Genomic DNA, 20,833 nt, shown 5'->3' with positions numbered 1-20,833 from the left:
ACTGGCTTCAGTTGAACCAAAGAATAAAAAACCAAGCAGAATTCACAGACTAATGTTATCACTATTATCGCTATGACAAATATAGACTTAGGCATTTTCCAATTTATTATCACTATTGCTAAAATGGAATGCACTTTCCATTATAAACATGTTAGGAAAATCATTTGGCCTGAGGCTTACATGAAGATAAGGTAAAAAGTAGTAGCTCAGATTAACTTTCAGTGGATAGGTCCTTATATCACAGACCTTTCTGGATTGAACAAAACCACGTTCTCTGACTCCCTTGGTTAAATATAATTTTATTTATTTATTTATTTCCCCCAAAGCCCCAGTAGATAGTTGTATGTCACAGCCGCACATCCTCCTAGTAGCTGTATGTGGGACACGGCCTCAGCATGGCCGGAGAAGCAGTGTGTCGGTGCACGCCCGGGATCCGGGCCTGGGCCGCCAGCAGCGGAACGCGGGCACTTAACCGCTAAGCCATGGGGCCGGCCCTCCCTTGGTTAAATAAATCAGGTTGACATTATCTTGTCTTTGAAGATCATCTTTTAACCTTTATATTAGACATAAAGGACAGAGAAAATGCTTATATTTTGCACTTGTAGCTTATTATTTCCATCCACACTACCAGTTTCCAGCTCTTCTAACTCTTCCTCTCTCATTTACCGACTCTTTTTCTATTTGATCACAGCCTACCACTGCTCCAGAAGGATTATCTCAACTTTATTCCCTGCTGCCAAAGTACAAATGATCAAAAATTAAATATATAAAGAACATACCTGTGACGAAGCTTTAGATCATTCATTTAGCACCATGAAAGGCAGGTTTACCATGAAGCAAATGAAATTTGAGTTTCAAAGCCCCTCTCATGGAGGGGTCCTCTCATGCGTGGGCTTCTTCTAAGGCCCTGGGAGGGATCCTGACACATTCACACAGTTAACAGTATTTGTGAATTTTGCAAAAGTAAAATACTTTCATTGCAATCGGTTAAGGCCACTCTCCTTCCGCTTTGACTTCATCTAATACACTGTGGTCAGTTGGTGTTACTGTGGACACGAGCATTTCGGGGATATGATTAAGGGGAAGTTGAGTTGGGAGCACGTTAAATTTTGGTTTAGTGGGATATATTTATGAGCATCACAGTCACTTCCTTTATAGTTAAGCTATTACTGGCTGACCCGGTATAGAAATGGCTTCTGGATACTCTTTCTGCCCTTGAATCAACTTACCAGGCATCGTGACTTGAAGGACCAGGGTCAGAGGTCATGTCAGGATAAGAATGTGTCCCACACTTAGCACTGGAAATAGGTGGGCAGTAGAGAGAAACAAGGTTTGCAATGATCAAAGCCAGAAGTAATTCTGTGGAAAATCCCTCCAAGCATTAGATGTGTCAAATTATAAGCAGAGGATTCTGATTCATCAAGGCAGAAATTCTTTCCTGTCAGGAATATGCTTGATGACATATTATATATAAACTCCAAATACATTTTTATGAAAATCATCTAAAAGAGATTTTATTAGAATTCCTGTGTTTCTGGCTCCCAGTCCTGTAGCAGTGAGTACCTCTATGTGTGATGTTGCATGTTTTATGCATCCCATCTATCAATAATTAAACACAAATTTTGACCAACCGTGCTAGAGGAAGACAATTAATTTTCTTTTCTCCCTATTGAAAGCCATGTTACAAAATTGGTGCCATATGAATAAGTGATCAAAGAATAAGGGCCAAAATATGTAGAAAAAAGCATTAAAAAGGAATGTGAGATCATTAAAAAACAAGAATGTTATATATTTCTAGATTTAGGGGTATTTGTATGGTTTATTATCTAATAATTTCTAATAATTTTAACTTGTTTTAATTTCTTTTTATTCTAAATAAATACTTACTTTTGTACCTAATTTTGTATTTATAATTTTATACTCTTAGAGCAGATTAAGTAAACTTCAAGCCGCATAAAATCTAGATCCACTCCTGCATCCAAGTCTAATCATCGATTTCCCAAATTTGGCCATCTATGGTGGAGATCTTTACTGTTCATCGAAGGCCTTTGGTTTGCTTGGTTATCTTTTATGTCTAAACCCACTGGGAAAATAAGAGAAAAACTAACAAAACATTGTGATATTTCTAAGAGTGAGGTTTACATCCTGAGCACAAGGGTCAAATAAACATTGATTAGCACCAAGTCCTTTTCTAAATCTCTGCTTTCAGGGGAACCCAGATAAGAAATATACTTCTATTAGTCTGCTCAGGCTGCCATAACCAAGAGTCACAGACTAGGGGGCTTAAACAAGGGAAATGTACTGTCTCATAGCTTTGACATCTGAGATCCATGTGTCGGCAGGGTTGGTTCCTTCTGAGTGTTGTGAGGGACATTCTGTTCCATGAGCTTCTAGCTTCTGGTGGTTTGCTGGCACTCACTGCTGTTTCTTGGCTTGTAGTTGCACAGCCTCGATCTCTACGTTCATCTTCACATGGCATTCTCCCTGTGTTTGTCTCTGTGTCCAAATTTCCCCTTTTTATAAGGACGCCAATTATACTGGATTAGGGCCCACCCTAATGACCTCATCTTAACTAATTACATCTGCAAAAGCCCTACTTCCAAATAAGGTCACATTCTGAGGTAGTAGGGGTTAGGACTTCAACATATCTTTTTGGGGGGATACAATTCAACCCATAACAATGCATTGATTTTTTTGGACTTTCCTTCGTTATAAAAACAAGCAAAAAAAAAAACAAAAAAAAAAAACGAGCAACAAAAACACCCAATGCCCTTGAGAATACAATAAGTGGTCATTCCTATATGTTGCTATTGGGAATGTTAATCAGAACATTAGAAACACAGAATTTAAGTTCGTACTAGAATGTAAACTTCATAAGGTTGGGGACATTGTCTGTCTTCCTGTCCACTGTAACTTCAGCTGCAAAAATAGAGCTTAGCACACAACAGGCAGTCGACACATACTTGTTTTAACAAGTGTGATCTTGAAATGCCTATACTACATGGTTAGGGGTTGGTAACGGTTAGAATACCCAGACAGAAGGGTTGCTAAAGCCAGAATCTGGACTAAATAGATGGAAACAGTCCACTCAGCCTGAAAACCTATCCAAAAAAATAATTTAGGTCTTCATAAAAATAATAGAATTTGTTGAATATGATGAATTCATACAATGGAACAAAAACTATAACTAAACTTAATTTAACTGTATAGAAAACATATGTTTACTGTATATATATATATACATTAAACCACAAATAAGATTTCCAATTCCTCCTCCATTAAGGAATTGGTAAACATTCTTAACCTAGCTAAATTTTTTTCACTTTTCAAATTTCATTTAAAGTTTCAAGTCTCATAGAAACCCAAAGAAGGATTCTCTGATCCTCTCAGTTAGGTTACCTTCTCCTGTCACTTACTCTCACAGATTTTTGTTAGTACTTATCACATTTGAACTTAACTAATAATTTGTGTTATTGTTTGAATCCTAGCTTTGCTAATACCTATAGGACTTATGAAAGCAGATCTTCATCTTTTTCACTAAGGTAATCCCTAGTACTTGCTTAGTGCCTGGCAGATACTTGCTGCTCAATAAATATTTGATGAATCAACTAATAACTCGATGAATGAGTGACTGAGTAAATAAATGAATATGTATGAAAGTGTCACTAAGTGAGCGGTCTCTAGTCTAGTGTGGATTCCTCGACTTCGGACTTCATGTGAGTTCTGATGATCGTCTTCATCTTCTTCTCCTATGCCATTATTTACAGGAATGTCATTTTTTTTTATGGTGGCCATTATTTCTCTACAGAAAGTCTGTCTTTGCTTTGAGTTTGCTCAAAATAATAGTCTTCATCAACTTTATTGCAAAAGAGACTTTGTTTTCCTTCGATAAGCTCTGCAAAGTTGCCTACTGCTGCTCATTTATTATCAGAAGAAGCTTCCTTCTATTTGCAGGACCCTGGAGCTTTCTGATCCTTCAATCTGGGTTCTCGCTGTTCCCTGGTCAGCGGCTTTTATGTTGGGCCCACATTGTGTGGATCGAAGCTAAACTCCTCTCTTTTTGGTGGACAGAGTAACTTACTGATTGAGGTCAGAGCTACAAAGAGATCTCCACTGGCAGAGATATGCACACAGTGAAACTTCCTTTGTAACATTAAGAATTATTTCTGGCTGTAACAGGAAGGCTGTTTTCTAATTTAACCATTTCAGGTCCACTGCATCTGCAAAATTTTTATACTATTTCCGTTTGGAGGCTATTATAAATAATCATATTTTAATTTTTTTTTTTTTTGGTAAAAAGCTTTCTCCATATAAGGATTATTTCTTCAAGAATAGTGTGCAAGTGGAGATGCTGGGCCATTCATTGACTATGGACCTTTTTTTTTTTAAGGATCTTGATAAAAATTCAATTTGCTTGTCTATCTGTATTCCATCGGAACAAAAGAGGGCACTCCTGACTGAACTCTTCCCAAGACTATATTATGACTGTTAAAAACTAATCTTTAGTGATAATATTGGTAAAAAATTATAACAATTTTTTGTATTTTTTTTTATTATTATTGAGAGTTAACGTGCTTGCACGTGAGTTGACTAGCTGGATTTTCTCTTTGGGCAGTGATGGCTTCTGTGAATATTCCACTGACCAGTTATCATTGGGGCCCTGCTGCTTTTCTTATCAGTTTGCATGAGCTCTTTATGCAGAAAATATATATATTAACTTTCACATTTTATTGAAAACATTTTCCCATTTTAATATTTACCTCATAGTGTTTTGTGCATAGAATTTTTCATTTTTATAGATTCAAATCTGCTGGTCTTTTGCTTTAAAATTTCTTCTCTTGTTTCTAAGCTTAGGAAATCTCCCCCCTTGCAGAAGATTTATAAATAAATGTCCATATTTTCTTAAATATTTCTATTGTTAGAATTTTAAATATTTAACTTTTTAATCAATTAGAATTTACTTTGGCATGTGGAATAAAGTGAGAAATCAATTTAGTTTTCATATTTCTAGACGCTTGTCCCAACACCATTTATTGAATAATTCATGCCTACCCAATAATTTAATAGGCTTCCTTAGGGCATAATAGATTCTTATATGAAATAGGATCAATTTATGAGTATCAAAAGCAAAATTTCTTAGACAAATTTTTCTCAAGCATGTGCTACATTTTATTAACTTGCTACAAGGGCACCAGCAAGGTGACTCAAACAAGTGTGTCAGTATAAAAATGGAGAGGTTATGTGATGGAAGACAGAATGCTTACATAAGCAAATCGCTTATTTTTATGTAAGAAAGATTTCATTCATTTTACAAGGTCATAAAAACATCATGTCTGTATCAGCTGTTACAAAAGTATGTAGTGGGATGGTCCATTATCCTAGGTGCTAGCATTAAGCTTTTCTGGTATGTTTTAGAATGATTTTGTCAGTTAATAAATCATCGATATTTTGATGAGAGTTATATGAAACCATTTATTTGGCTTCTGAGACTCCAAATGCTCCCAGGGTCTCTCCTATTTTACTAGCTGCCTCCTTTCAGTCTTCTCTGCTGGATCTTCTTCCTTGTCCCAAACTTTAAATGTTGGTGAGCCCCAGGCATCTCTAGCCTCCATAGATGAGCTCATCCAATCCACTGGTTTTACATTCCATCTATCCACTGATGGCCCGAGAAGTTGTGTTTTAGATTCATAGCAACTGTCTGCTCAACATCTCCACTTGGAGTCTGATAGACATTTCAAACTTAACATGTTCAAAACACAGCTCTGGATTTCAATCCCACAACTCCTGCTCCTTTCCCAGTCTTCCCTATGTCAGTAACTAACATTATGATCCAACCAGTTGCTTCAACACAAAACCTAGGGGCCAACCTTGATTCCTCTCTTTCTTTCTCCCTCTTACCCAACCCATCAGCAAATCTTTTATGTATTTATCTCCAAAATATATCTGGAATCCGCTTCTGACTCTTCTATTTCTACTACCCTAGTACAAGCCTATTTTTTCCAGTCTCAATTATTGAAATAGCCTCCTAACTGCTCTTACAATTTTCCCCTCACTTCTACCTTTTCTTTTCTCAGCACTGAGACAAGACAAATCTTTTAAAAATGTAATTAGTGGGGCCAGCCCGGTGGCATAGTGATTAAGTTCACATGCTCCACTTCGGCAGCCCAGGGTTCGTGGGTTCCAATCCCAGACGCAGACCTACACACCGTTCATCAAGCCATGCTATGGTGGCATCCCACATACAAAATAGAGGAGGATTGGCACAAATGTTAGCTCAGGGACAATCTTCCTCAAGCAAAAAGAGGGAGACTGGCAACAGGTGTTCAGTCAGGGCCAACCTTCCTTACCAAAAAAAAGAAAAAATGTCATAGATCACATCCTCACCTGATCAAAATCCTCCAGTGGCTACCATCAGACTTAGGACAAAACTCAAAACCCAAAGTCCTTATATGGTCTAGAAGGCCTCATATGATCTGCCCACATTACCTCTGTCCTCATCTCCTACTAGTCTCCCACTTCACTCACTCTGCTTCAGCAACATCAGATTACTTGTTGTTCCTGGAAGGCATCAAGCATGTTTCCACGTCTAGGTCTTTGCATTTGCTGCTCCCTCTGCAAGAAACACTATTCCTGCAGACAGCCACGTGGCTCTGTGTTACACTTTATTCAAATATCTGCCCAAATGTTACTTCCTCAGAAGCCTTTCCTGATCACCCTATTCTAAACAGCATCCCCTTCCTTTCATTCTCTAGCTCTTAACCCTCTTTTATTTTTATTCAATGCGCATATCAGTACCTGACATTATAGTATAGTAAGGTTTTATTTGTTTAGTGTGTCAACTCCATAGGAATCTAAACACCATGTGGGCAGAGTCTTTGTGGTATTCACTGCCCATATGGTTATCCCAGTACCTAGAATTTTGGTAGGCATATAGTAGGTGTTCAATAAATACTCATTGAATGTCTTGATTAAACGTATGTTATTTTGAAAACGTTTAAGTATTTATAACATGTTTCTGCTCAGGAAGACAGTATATTTTTCCATTTTCTTAAACTTTAATGAATATATCTCAATAAAATTTTGCTCTTTTCTTTGAATAGATGAAAGACAATATGCATTAAGGCTAGTTCTAAGATGTTTTATATTTTTTGTTGTTACTGTGTATGGGCTGTCTGTATTCATTTTTTCTCACAACTCTCTCAAATCTTTTTTAGACCATTTCAAAGCTTTTCAAAATCTTTATAAACCATTTCAAATGTTTATACATATTTCTATAAATTTGTATTTATTTATTATATATTTATTAAGTATTTATATTAAAAAGTTTCTAGCTGATTATTTCAATTATATTGGAATGCTTTTGATTTTTGTTTATCATACATTCATCCCATTGTGTTTAATCAATTTTTAAATTATATCTTCGGACTTATAGTTGTATAATGACTTCATCCCAAAACAAATATCATTTTATCTCTTTATTATTAATAATATACCTTTAATTTTGTATCATGTCATTGCATTGGCCATAACTTTCAGAACAATATTAAATAATACTCCTTCTTTTGTACATATTTTTAATGGGGATATAACTAATGTTTTTCTATTAAATATAATGCTGGCTGTTGGTTTTAATCTTATACTTTTCCTTTCTTTCTTTCTTTTTTTTTTTTTTGTGAAGAAGACTAGCCCTGAGCTAACATCTGTTGCCAATCGTCCTCTTTTTGCTGAGGAAGACTGGCCCTGGGCTAACATCCGTGCCCACCTTCCTCTACTTTATATGGGATGCTGCCACAGCATGGCTTGACAAGCTGTGCATTGGTGGGCAACAGGGATCTGAACCTGTGAACCCTGGGCCGCAGAAGCAGAGTGTGCACACTTAACTGCTACACCACAGGGTCAGCCCCTTATACTTTTTCTTATATTAAGAAATATACTACTCTTGGGCCGGCCCCGTGGCTTAGTGGTTATGTGCGCGCACTCCGCTGCTGGCGGCCCGGGTTCGGATCCCGGGCGCGCACCGACGCACCACTTCTCCGGCCATGCTGAGGCCACGTCCCACATACAGCAACTAGAAGGAGGCGCAGCTATGACATACAGCTATCTACTGGGGCTTTGGGGGAAAAATAAATAAACAAATAAAATTAAAAAAAAAGAAATATACTGCTCTTAAAATAATGTTATTAGGGATTGATATTGAATCTTATCAAATAAATTTTAAGCATCTATAGAAGCAATTATTTTTTTTGTATTTGATGTAATAATTTGATGTATTACATTAATATCTCTCCTATTATTTAATGATTCCTACCTCCCTAAAATAAATTAGCTGACTATGGTGGCTTATTCCTTTATATACTGCATAATGCAACTTGTTTTGCAAAGTTGTTGTCATTTTCTGTCTCTCGATATGTACTGCTGGGTATTTTAATTCAGAGTGTTCTTGCTGCTCTTTCTTCCCTGTCCTGTCTACCTGCCCTTTCACTATTACTACCAACCCTTATTATTACTGGCCAGTAGATAATAGGAAGGAAGCCATTACTTCTGCTTCAGTCTTGCCTCAAAAACGAAAATAGCCCTGTCATCTTCTTAATGAGTAAAAAGGACCAAGTGGTGACCATCTACAGAGGAGGGGCCCCATCCAGCTGGGTTAGCAGGACGTCACCTTCTCTTATAGAGAAAAGCCGGTCGAGCCTCCCCTCGACATTTGCTAATGGGAGCTGCCATGTGTGGAGAGGGAAAGGATGGGAGAATGAGACCCCTGTAGGCGGCTATAAACAACACAGACAAGAAATCAAGGGAGCCTGGTTTGAAGAGTAGCAGTAGGAAGGGAAAGCTGGGACGTGATTTAGGATCAGAGACAGGGGTAGGTTTGTCAAATCTGCGCAGATAGGATGCTGGGAGCACAGGGAGTGGCAGAATCAAAGATGCCTTCAGGTCACTGGGAGCCTGAGACCCTGGGAGAAGGTTTGTGTGGCTACCAGATGGAGTGATATTGGAGGCAAGGCTGGCAGGTGGGCAAATTCCTGCTGAGACACCCAGATGAAAAGTGGTTGTTTCTGGAGAGTTTGATTTGTAGTTATCTGCCTAAAAATGATAAATGACATTTTTGGAGGTCATTAATGTCTTTTAAGAGGATGGTCTTGAAATAAGGATGAAGAGGTTAAAAAAATCTTCTCTGGGCTAGAAAAAGAGAAGAAAGTACTTTGAGATAAGCTTCGCTAAGCGCAGCTATGCATACTCAGCATAATCAACTGTTGTTCAAAACTAACCAGGTCTTTCTGTCCCTCCTCAGTATATGAGTGAACTGTTTTTCCCGGGAAGTCAAGGCCCAGACATCAAGATTCAGCCTCACAAGGCTGAACACAGGCTGAAGATGAAAACTAACCAGAAAAGTGCAGACAGTCAAGGGAAAGAAATTCAGTCTTGAAGGCCAATCGCAGGCTGGTGGGAAGGTGCCACCCAGCAAGGCCACATGCTCCCCCTCCCCTACCTTTTCACCTTGAGGAGGTAGGTCTGAGTTCTAACTCCCTTCTCCACGTGAGACTGCTTTTGGATAATAAACCTCTTTCCTTGCCACAAGCCTGGTGTTTCCAGTTTTTGGCCCTCCTGCATGACGATAAACGAACCTGTGTTTGTGTTCTGTAACAGTCTTAGGAAAGGTTGCAGAGCTGAAGCCAAGCAGACATTCTCAATCCTAGCTACATGTCAGAATCACCTATGGATCTTGAAAAAAAAAAAAAATGCAGCACAGAAAAACAAAACTGAAATAGCTGAAAAAGCTCCATCCCCACATCTGTTGACTCAGAATCCTCAGAAGTGGAGCCCAGACCCCTGCATGATTTAACAGTTTCACAGGAAATTCTGTTGGATGGCTAGAGCTAAGAACCGCTGGCAAGGGGTAGAAGTTTGCTGTGAGAAGGAAAAGAGAGTGTCAGCTCTCCTTCCTCACCTGGAAGAGAGAGGCACCATCTGGGTTTCTCTTTAAGTTTCCTCTTCCACATCTTTCAAGCATCTCTTCATGTTGCAGATTCTGTCAATATCTAGCTAATACTTCAATGGAGAACCTTCTAGTTGCTTTAGCAGGCATTCACCCCTCTTATCCTTGAATGTTAAAGAATGAGAGCAGGTGAGAGCTGAACACAAACAGGTGTTTTAGTCCAGGGTTTGCAAACTTCCTTTAGCATAAGAAACCTTTCAGAAAATGAAATCTTCTATGAAACCCCAATGTGTGAATAGATACAAGCAGAACTGTCCAGTGAGAGCCACAGCCTAGAACCCACTTGCTTTCCCACTTCCCCAAGCAGGGCCTTTGAGAGTTCTTCCAGATCAAGATGTCTATCCTGCAGGTTCAGTCTAACTCCTCCCTTTCAGGTCAGGAAACTAAGGGTTTGAGTAGTGAAGTAATTGATCTAAGGAGGTGGATTAGTTAAGGGTAGATTTCCTAAGTCCTTCCACAGCTCTCCCACCTTCACGGGGTGTTGACTCTCCCTCTACCAGTCTAACATCTCCCGAAAATCCACTTTCCATTCTGACAGAGAAAGGTGCACAGGGACTCGAATCACCCACAGCAGCTTCGGTACAAGGTTAAGTGAGGGAAGAGGCCGCAACTCCTGACCATCCTGAATTACGTGGTTTATCTGCAGGGATCTCATTTGTCTGTGCTGCTCCAGCTTCAGCTCTCTCTGGTAATTCTGAGTGGCCTGTAAAATCATTATCTGGAGAACACAGGGAGATAAAAAGCCTTGTTAGTTTTAAAAGGAAAGTTTCAGTGACTGAAATTTTATCAGCAGGATGGTCATGGAGAAACTTTTTTTCTTATATGTATCTGAGGAAAAATAATGAGACCTAAGGAATTATGATTGAAAATGAGAATTAAGTGTCTTTTGCATATTATCAAAAGAGTTACTCTGAGGCATGTTTAGCATTTAATATACTTTTGGCATCTAATATACGTCCTAATTATCCCAAAGCCATTTCCGGGCTGCAGCTCAGCTCCTTGGAAATGTTTGTCACAATGGAAGGAACCATAACTTCTAAAAGGGCTAAGATACATTTCTGACCTGAAGAGAGTTAATTTGGATTCCTATAGCTCTTAAAATTTATTCAGAAACTTGAAGAATTCTTCCCAAACAACTGCATCTAGGGGATTTAACTGCTCCACTCGTTCATGCTGTTTATTTGTTCAGTGTGCCTTTGCTGAGTCGAGTTGCTAATATTTGGTTATATAATCATGGCTTTAGATGGGATCATAAGAAGCCAGTCCATTTCTCTGTTACTACGCAAGAACGTATTCAGTCACAGAAGACTGAATGCATCTTTTTAAGGTGACTTGGAGCACGGTTTTCCTTTTCTTAATGCCAGATGATTCTGCAGGTTACAATTTAACTATTTAACTCACAACTTCTTGTTCAAGTCTCAAAAAAGAGAGTGGTTGTTATCTCTAAATTATCTCCCAGCACCCTGCAAGAATATGCATTTCTTGCATTTCTGGCATCATTGCAAATTTTTCCTTATCGATATTGTAAGGAAGGTCCTGGTCTTTGAGTCCATGGGCGAGACTATGCTCTAACTACAACCATCTTTAATTTATGGTAAGTCAGCAGCAAAACTGCCAGGATAGAAACTTTTCCCCAGCTGTGGCAACCTCATGTCAATGCCTAAAACTCACAGGCACCCTACTTCGTACAGCGGCCCGTCCTCCAGGTGCTTACCTTAGCACCTAGTTGTGTCTCAGAGCCCAACTCACATTCATTCCCATAGTAGTAACACAAAATAAAATTGGAACTTCAATAAATGAATAATTCAGCTAACACGTTCAGTCTTTAAGATCTGAAAAATTCATGCTGTTTACATTTTCTTCTTGAATCTCCCTCCTCCTTCGTTTGATTCATATCAGCAGCCAAAGCAGCTGTGGATTGAAATATGCGTGTATGAATTCCCAGATTTCAGCCTTTGCTCCTCCTCCTCCCTCTCCCCTCTGCCTTTGGCTACTCTTCATTCTCCTCCAACTTCTAGGACCTCAGAGACTGTGGCTGGTCACTTAGCCCTGTGTGTTGAGAGTAAGCTCACCCCAGCTAGGCATGTTGTCCTGGTGGCTGTGGCTAAAGGTATAATCATGACAGCGTCAACATGCCATGGATTTACAAAGACTTCCTCGTGTGCAAAGCACATGCACCCTCATTCTCCCCGTAGATGACAAGGCTTGAGTTCACCCAGGGTACTTTCCCCCTGCCAGGAGACTCTGAACTCAGTATTTCCCAAAATCCCATGGTGAAGAGAATTACCTGGCACATGTTAAAAATTCAGATTCCTGGACCCCAAATAGACCTATTAAATATGAACATCTAGGGAAAGTGCCTGGGAATCTTACCATCAGACAAAGCTAAAAAACACTGCTCTAGAAAGACTTCTATTGTTCTCAATGGCTCAGTGCCAGCAGTCCTGGGAGCACCCAATGACCAAAGTGCTGGGCATTTATATGGTGCCAGAGGTTTATCAATGGCAGGGTGCTGGGTGCCCGAGATTCCACCGAGACTGCATTCTTTGTCCTAGAGAGGTGCTCCAGATGGTGGTGGATCCTGAGGGACTGAGGAGTTAAGAGGAAGGGACAAGGTGTCTCTTAGTGACAGCGCTGGACGCCCTCTTAATGGTCTTGGCCCAGACCTCGTATAGCATCTAACCTAGGTTTGCAGTTTGGATGTGTTCTTCCTCCGGGGACAGTTGCCTGGTCCATTAGTGTAACAGTATGCAGAGTTGTTCCTTTACTTCACAGAGAATCTTCTCTGTTCCAGATATCCTTGTGGAGAAGATGGTGATGGACCAGCAGGATCAGAGAGGCAGGTAGAAGCTGAAGTTATAGAAGGTACAACTTGGAAATGTGCACATTTCTGGGGTTATATAAGTTAGCAAGGTGCTGGGGTTCAACACAGAGTACTTTGGTTAATCCTAGTTCATCATACTGCGGGATAATAGTTCTTGTTCTGTGCCTCAAATTTTAGTCTCCCATGGAAATATTAGGTATTTATAGAGCAAATTTGAACATAAAATTTTAGATTTCTAACCATCTTATGCCTTTTTTATTTTTAGAAGATAAACCATCATTGAATTGAAATAAAACAAAAGTTAGCTTTTAGTTATAAATCATTACTGTGTATTTTATCCCTAATAACTTAATTATGTCACTCCGGAATTGATGAATTAGAAGAAACATGGAAGATTACATTGGCTATGGCTGTGAATCTAGCGATGTGAAGATGCTGAATTTATGTATGTTAATTTGATTCATATGCAAGTCAAAACACGCATATTTTTAATCAGCAGATGGTTTAATATGCTTTCCCCACTTGTAAAAAATGAAGAGTACTGCGAGCTATTTTTTGCCTTGTCATTCATTCTGTCAACAGTATTTATTGTGAACCCAGTGAATGTGGTGAATTTGGGTACAAGGCAGAGTTACAAACACAGAAGAAAACATATTCCTTTTGCAGGAGAAGATAGGATAAACGTGAACACAGATTTTTCTTACTTTATGCTTTGAGGAATGTTTCTGTAAGATTGCATGTGTCATTTGAACTTTTATGACTCAAATGTATTTCTTGTATATTAGAATGTCAGAGCTGCTTTATAACTATTTTTGTTTGACATTCCATCTCCATTTTTTACTAAAGTTATTAATTAATTAATTCACTTATTCAGTCAATAATATTATGCACCCAGCACGTGTGGAATACTCACAAGGCAACACATTACAAAGAAAACCTGATCCCTGCCCTCAAGGAGTTTACAGTCGAATGGAAAAAGTAGCTAAACTATTGAAATGAAAACTCAGGTCATCAGCTTAGAAGGTAGCTATGCTCTCACCACCACATTCCCAACTCACCTCAGATGTGTTGGATTCTCCTAGGAGGCTTGAGAGGGGCCCCAGCTCCTCCAGGAGGAGAGACATGCAGGTGGCTGGTCTCCTGTGTGCGATTGTGAACTAGAGAGAGACACCAGCTTCCTGATACCTCTTTCCAGAGAGTTTCTGCTCTCAGCAGCCTTTGTTGGGTTGTTCCTGATCAATTATCGAAGTTAAGTTTACCAGGAAAGCTCCTTGTTTAAAGGAATGCTTGGATAAATCTCTCTGCAAAATAGATCCTCTTATATACAATCACCTCAATTTATTTTTACAATTCTATTAGATTTTCTAAAATGAAGACACACACAACTTATAGCCTTAGAGCATACATATCGGACATGTAATTTTGATCATATTTAGACCTGTGAGAGCAACTTATTTCTATTTTTTGCGCTATTCCTTAGTTTTTTATTTGTTATCAGTGCAGACATTTTTATTGTGCTAAAATATGCATAATATAAAATTTACCATATTAACCATTTTTAAGTGCACTGTTCAGTGGTGTTAAGTATATTCAGTGTTGTGCAACCATCATTACTACCCATTTCCAGAATTTTTTCATCATCCCAAAAAGAAACCCTGTACCTATTAAACAGTAACTCTCCGTTCCCTCTATCCTCAGTCTCTGTAACCTCTATTGTTACAGAATTCAAATTCAGTCTATGAATTTGCCTATTCTAGGTAATTCATGTAAGTGGAATTGTATAATATGTGTCCTTTTGTGTCTGTCTTATTTCACTTAGCATAATGTTTTCAAGGTTCATCCATGTTGTAGCATGTATCAAAACGTCTTTCCTTTTTAAGGCTGAATAATACTCCACTGTATGTGTATACCATATTTCGTTTATCCAATCATCTGTTGATTGACGTTTGGGTATTGTGCTGCTGTGAGCATTGGTATACAAGTATCTGTTTGGGTCTCTGCTTTCAATTCTTTTGGGCATATCTATTCTTTAGGAATAGAATTGCTGAATCATACGATAAAGCTGTTTAACTTTTTGAGGAACTGCCAAACTGTTTTCCACAATGGCTGTACTGTTGTGGTTAAGTGTAAAATTTAAAACTCATTCTTTCAAAGTCATGAACTCATTCAAATAAATGATTCAGATATAAGACATTCAGTCTCAATTAATGTAACTAGTTTTTGTTCCTAGTAATTGGACCTTAATGCTACTACTATAGGAAAGAAAAAAAAAAAGAAAGAAAAGAAAAAATAGAACTGGAAGAGGCTTTTTTCATGGTTCTGTATGTATACTGTACTTTGATGGAATTGCAGGACTTTGTCCGTTCTGACCTGTGTCTTTACCTTTGTTTGTCTATTTCTTCCAGTCGCACTCTTAGGGCGGGAACAGTGAACCCAGGTGCTTTAACCGGAGATGTGCTCAATAAGCATTTGTTGTTGAATCAGTTGATTCTGCATAATAAAACCTAAGTAGATATCGATAAATCTGCTAGTATCTAGTCCCTGTTTCTGAACATTAAAGTCAATGTTCCACCAATTACAGTTCCATTGGAAAGCGATGTATCACAGATGCAAAGTTTTTAGAAGGTAAAATAAACCAAATGGTGAAAGAGGGAATTACAAGATATGATTAGCATGCCTAGTGCTAAGTGGGGCAGGCAGGTTTCACAAGGAGTTGAATTATGCTTAACTGCAAAATAATTTGATTTGGTGATTGATGGAAGGAAGGTGGAGTTTGTGGGGTGGGAATGGCATTTTGAGATTGGAGGTGTGAGTGAGTTAGGAAAGTAAGGGAGCATGCAAGGATGTTTGTCTTAGAAGAATGGAAACCTGGGGCCAGCCCAGTGGCGCAAGCAGTTAAGTGCCCGCGCCCCGCTGTGGCAGCCAGGGGTTCACTGGTTTGGATCCCGGGCGCACCAACGCACCGCTTGTCAAGCCATGCTGTGCAGGCGTCCCATATAAAGTGGAGGAAGATGGGCGTGGATGTTAGCTCAAGGCCGGTCTTCTTCAGCAAAAAGAGGAGGATTGGCAGATGTTATCTCAGGGCCGATCTTCCTCAAAAAAAAAAAAAAAAGGAAACAAAGAGTGATATGTTGGAAAAGGAAAACTCTCAAGGGTTGGAGACAAGGGGCAGTGGGGTTAGAATCTTGGCTGATAACCACAGCCTGGAAATTGACATGGCCTTGCTTCTGTTCTCATGGAGGATTTCTCTGCACTATTTTTTGGCACTGGCAACTGGAAGATCTAATAGGTTTAAGTTTTCTCTCTGCAGAATGAGATCAATCATATAAAAAAATTTATTAATGAAGAAAATATAACAAAATATTGACAATAGTTTTCTTTGGAAATGTTGTCATGGCTGATTCTTTAAAAACATTTTCTGTATTTTCTAGATATTGTGTAATGAGAATACCTTACTTTTAAAATTAGAAAAAAGTTAACATTTTTCTCTGAAAAGTGCAGTTTTAAAAGTTCACGTAGTATTGATTAGGAATTTTTTGGTCTAAGCCACAGAAACAGGAATGGACTAATTTATTCAGAAAGGGAATTCACTGGAAAGAAATAAGCTAGCTTATGTGGCCAGAGGGAGAGCAGAAGAACTAGGAGGATCCCGAAGGTCCTAAGGGCAGTGCCAGGCTTGTCCAGGGGCTGCGATCAATAAACTCCTAGAGTTTTTGGTCTTTTCCTCCATCTGCTCAGCATCACAAAGGGAGCTTCTGATGGGCCCAAGTCCTGTCATGCACTTGCCCCTGGTAAGGTGAGGGAAGGGCCTCCACCCTGATGCATAGGCCCAGCTGACTATTTCCAAAGCAGAAGGAAATTGAGGTGCTATTTCCAAAAGAAGGCAGAATAAAAACAAAGTCAATGCCTGCTCTGTTATATTTTGTAAAAGATAAAATTCATTTTATTGCACAAGCAATTATAATTGATTTTTAAAAGTGAAACAACTATGTTCTACATATGCTTGTTTAATCATATTTGTGAGACAGATACGCTCTCTTTTTACACTCTTCCTGAAAGCTAGTCTTCTTTAACAGGTACATGTGGGCACAGGGCAAGAGGGGTACGGGGGTGGCGCTGATCCTGGGGGATCAACTGATTTTTAGAGAAATGTAACACTTTAATTTACTAACTTTTCAACTAAGGAACAGTAAGCATGATATTTAACTCATTAAATATAACAAAAATACTCTTTAATTTTATATTATGAGCAGGTGAAAAAATGTTTTAAGTTGACCTCATCTCATAACGGATTTGAGGTGGGATGACTTGTTTTAGTCACAGTTCTTTGATTTGCAAATGTGAGATGCCCACTTCAAAGTAGCTAAAGCCAAAATGGGACGATGGAAGAATTCTATCAAAGATCTCGTAAACCTCCAGGACAAGGTCCTCTTGAAGAAATCCAGAAGTAGAAAGCCTTGAGCAGGGCCGGAAGCCTTTCAGAGCACAAAATGCACAAGCATTTGTGCAGCCCACGCTCTCAGAGACTGCCGCTGTTTCTCTCAGCATTTATGCTTCCTTCCTCTTTCTGCAGAGAGAGAGTAAGAGTTTGGCTTCCTCCTGGAAACACAGGCCCCCCAGCTCTCCTAAAAACATCAGCCGCCTGAGGGGATCCTTTTGTTACTGACTCTCCTCTAGTGACACAGACCCTCGGGCCAGCCCAGCATGAATCTACACAGGCCTCTCAATGTGAAGTGCAAATGTGGCTGGCGTTGATTGAGAAAGTCTGAGAGAAAGGGGTGGATGTGAGCTGGTCAGACAGTGCTAAAGGCTTCCCCTGCATTGTTTGAGAGAGACAGGAACAGTTGGGGAAGAGAGGCCAGGAGAGGGAAAAGCAGAAAAAGAGTGGTACTGAGAGAAACGTGGAAACACTGGCCATGATTCAAGAAGAGAACCTCAATAGGTCAGGGAGAACCTCAGAAGGAGAGTGTTTAAGTCAGGGTACTTTCAGCTGCATGAAACTGAAAACCTGTCTCACAGAGCCTTACCAAGCAAGCTCTCTCCTACGACAGGAAGTCCTGAGAGGCTTAAGTCAGCCACACAACAGTGTCATGAAGGCCTAGGTTTTTCTCATTTTCTTACTCTGCCATCCTTGGAATGGTCTTTATTGTCAGGCTGCAGAAGATCCAGGTGTCACATCCAAACGCAACTAAATCCAAGGCCAACGAGAAACGATCTCTTAGATGTGAGGAAACCCCCAGCAGATTCTCTTCATGTCTCATGGGCCAGAATTGTGTCACGTGCCCACTTCTGAACCAAACATTGGCAAGAGCCAGGTTGGGCTCAGAAGGTCAAGACTCACCCCCTGGAGCCAGCCAGGCGGGGCTGGTCTTCTCAAAGCATATGGCTGTTAACAGAGGGGACACTGGAACACCACTAGAGTTCTGAGAGGAAGGAGGCCATGGGGGTGTGGAGGCAAAGAGCAGTGCCCGCCACAGGGAAGGAAAGGAAAAATATAGAGGAGCAGAGAGACAGACAGTGAATGAGAGAGAGGACAGAGGCGGACAGGTGCGCAGGAAGAGTGAAACAGAGATAGAGACAGACGAGCTCGTTAAATTTGGTGTCTTAGGTTAAAATGCTGTTGTCATATCTTGCTGTTCAGCTAGGCAACTATTAGAAGAACCTGCTTTACCTGTTCTCACTGCCATTTGAAAGCTGATTAACTTTTCAGTAATTAAACTTATTAACCATTTTTCAATCTCAGAATTATGAAGGAGATGGCTGTAGCAGTCTCCAGGGAGAAAATTACTCTCTTTCTTTTCTCCTTAAAATAGACCAGAATTTATTGAGTCGTGAAGGAGTTGTGATGAAATAAATATAACAAGTATTTAGTTACTTGTTTATGTCTTTATTTATAATTTTATCTTAGCAATTGTAAAAGCAATATAACCACATTAAAAAAAAATTTGAAACCAGAAACATGAAAACAAAGTCACTCACAATCCCACCACCTAGCAACTGTTATTATTTGGCAAGAATTAACTCCTAACTTTTTTTCATATAATTGCATAAAATTTCATAGATTTATTTTTCAAAACAGTTATATCATGTACTTGGTACAAATTTCAAAAACAAACAAAAGGATATATTAAAAAATAAAGAGGGTCTCCTTCCCATCATATCTTTCAGTTCTCCAGTCTGTCCACACCCACCCCAAACCACTGTTACCAGTTTATTTTCTTCCATGGACAGCCTACCCATTAACAAGGAAATATGTGTACATATATGTTCCCCTCTCCTTTGCCAACATGCTTTTTTTTTTAACGAAATGCCGGCCTACTGTGTATACTGTTTTGCACCTTGCTATTTTCATTTAACAATATTACTTTGAGATAATTCCACATATAGTACCTTTAAAATTTAACATTATAATGTATTCACATATTGCCACATACTCTTCATAATCATCATCTTTAGTGGCTGTAAAAGGTTTGAGTAAATGATTCATCCATTTCTTTAATAAATATTTATCAAGTACCTGCCACATTAGCAGGGTGCTGATGATTCTAAGATTAAAAGGAGACGGACCACACCCTTGAAGGAGTCACAGCAAAGTGGAGGACATGGGCAGGTAAACAAGTAGTTACAGATAGTCCCCAAGAGCCCAAATGGAAGCTGTAGGAGCAGTTGAGGGAACAAAAGAAGGAGTCTTGAAAACGCTGATGGAAAGTGTTGAGGATAAGGAAGAGGAGTCAGGTCACAGAGAGCAAGGAGGGCGCTTCAGGCAGAGACCAGGAACAACGGGTGCAAAGGCAGAGACACACAAAGCAACATTGTGGTCCAGGTGGCTACAAGGACCTGGGTAGAGTCCTCCTCTAGGATCTTTAAGTTGTAGCCAAGTCTTCAATATAAATAATGCTATAATGTACAATTTGCAGTATATAACTTTGTCCATATTTTCGAGTATTTCTTTGGCTAGATTCCCAGAAGTGGGACTGCTGAGTCAAACTGCAGGAGCACTCTGACCCGCGACACAGCCAAAATGCTTTCCGAGTGGACAGTGTCGTTTTACGACACTAGCAACGGAGGAGCAAATCAGCGCTCATTATCCACCTATCTTTATCATTAATTTCTTTTAATGTCTATTTCTTTGATTACTAGTAAGGTTAATTTTCACCATATATTTATTACTATTTGATTTCTTTGTATGTGGCTGGTTTGTTTTCTGTTTATATTCAATCATTGAGAGTCTATATTTTACTTTAGCTGTATGAGTCCTACTTTATATATAGATTTTCAGACTTTTCATGTTTGCTGTCTATATATATATTTTTTTTCTGGTTTAGGTAGCCTTTAAAACAGTGTTTGACACATAGAAGTTTAAGATCTGACCCAGTCACATCCATTGATAATTCCATTCTATTGCTTCTGAGTTGAGAAAAACTTCTAGCCAGAGGTTTAACAAATATTCTATTTTCTCCTGGTTTGCTTTATATTTAACCCATAAATTCTCCTAGAACCCACTTTTGACATTTGAAATGAGAATTCAACTAGTCCCCCCAACCCCCAAATTACCAATGAGTTATCTGAGCTTTCTCTTCTCTGTTGATTTTTATTTCAAAGACAAATCCAGCTCAGGGATCAACTCAGTCATCATTTGGATCTAATTTCTAGTCCTTTTCTGAACTGTGTCATATCAGCTTAGGCCAGATCTCTTGTCTGACTCATCCAGGGATCTGCAGCAACTATTCTATTGATATATAGAAAGAATCACAATATAGCAGGAGTAAGCTCAGGTAAAGCTTGTCAGTCCCTTCCTGTTAAGAGGAAATCTGCTAGCAGACCTTACCTTTGAAGCCTACCAGATTCTGGTAATATGTTGTGTGTTTTGGGGTAGGTGGAGGACACTTTTGATGGAGCAAGGCAACTTAATTCAAACGGCTGAAGTCACTGTTAGCCAGCGTCATAGTTCTGTGGTATTGAACGGGTAGGATCTCCTGGTTCCCCCAGCTTTGTGGGTACTCTGGCTCCAC

This window comes from Diceros bicornis, chromosome 8 (assembly GCF_020826845.1).
Source record: "Diceros bicornis minor isolate mBicDic1 chromosome 8, mDicBic1.mat.cur, whole genome shotgun sequence".
Taxonomy (NCBI): Eukaryota; Metazoa; Chordata; class Mammalia; order Perissodactyla; family Rhinocerotidae; genus Diceros; species Diceros bicornis.
This window is presented reverse-complemented; position numbering follows the sequence as displayed.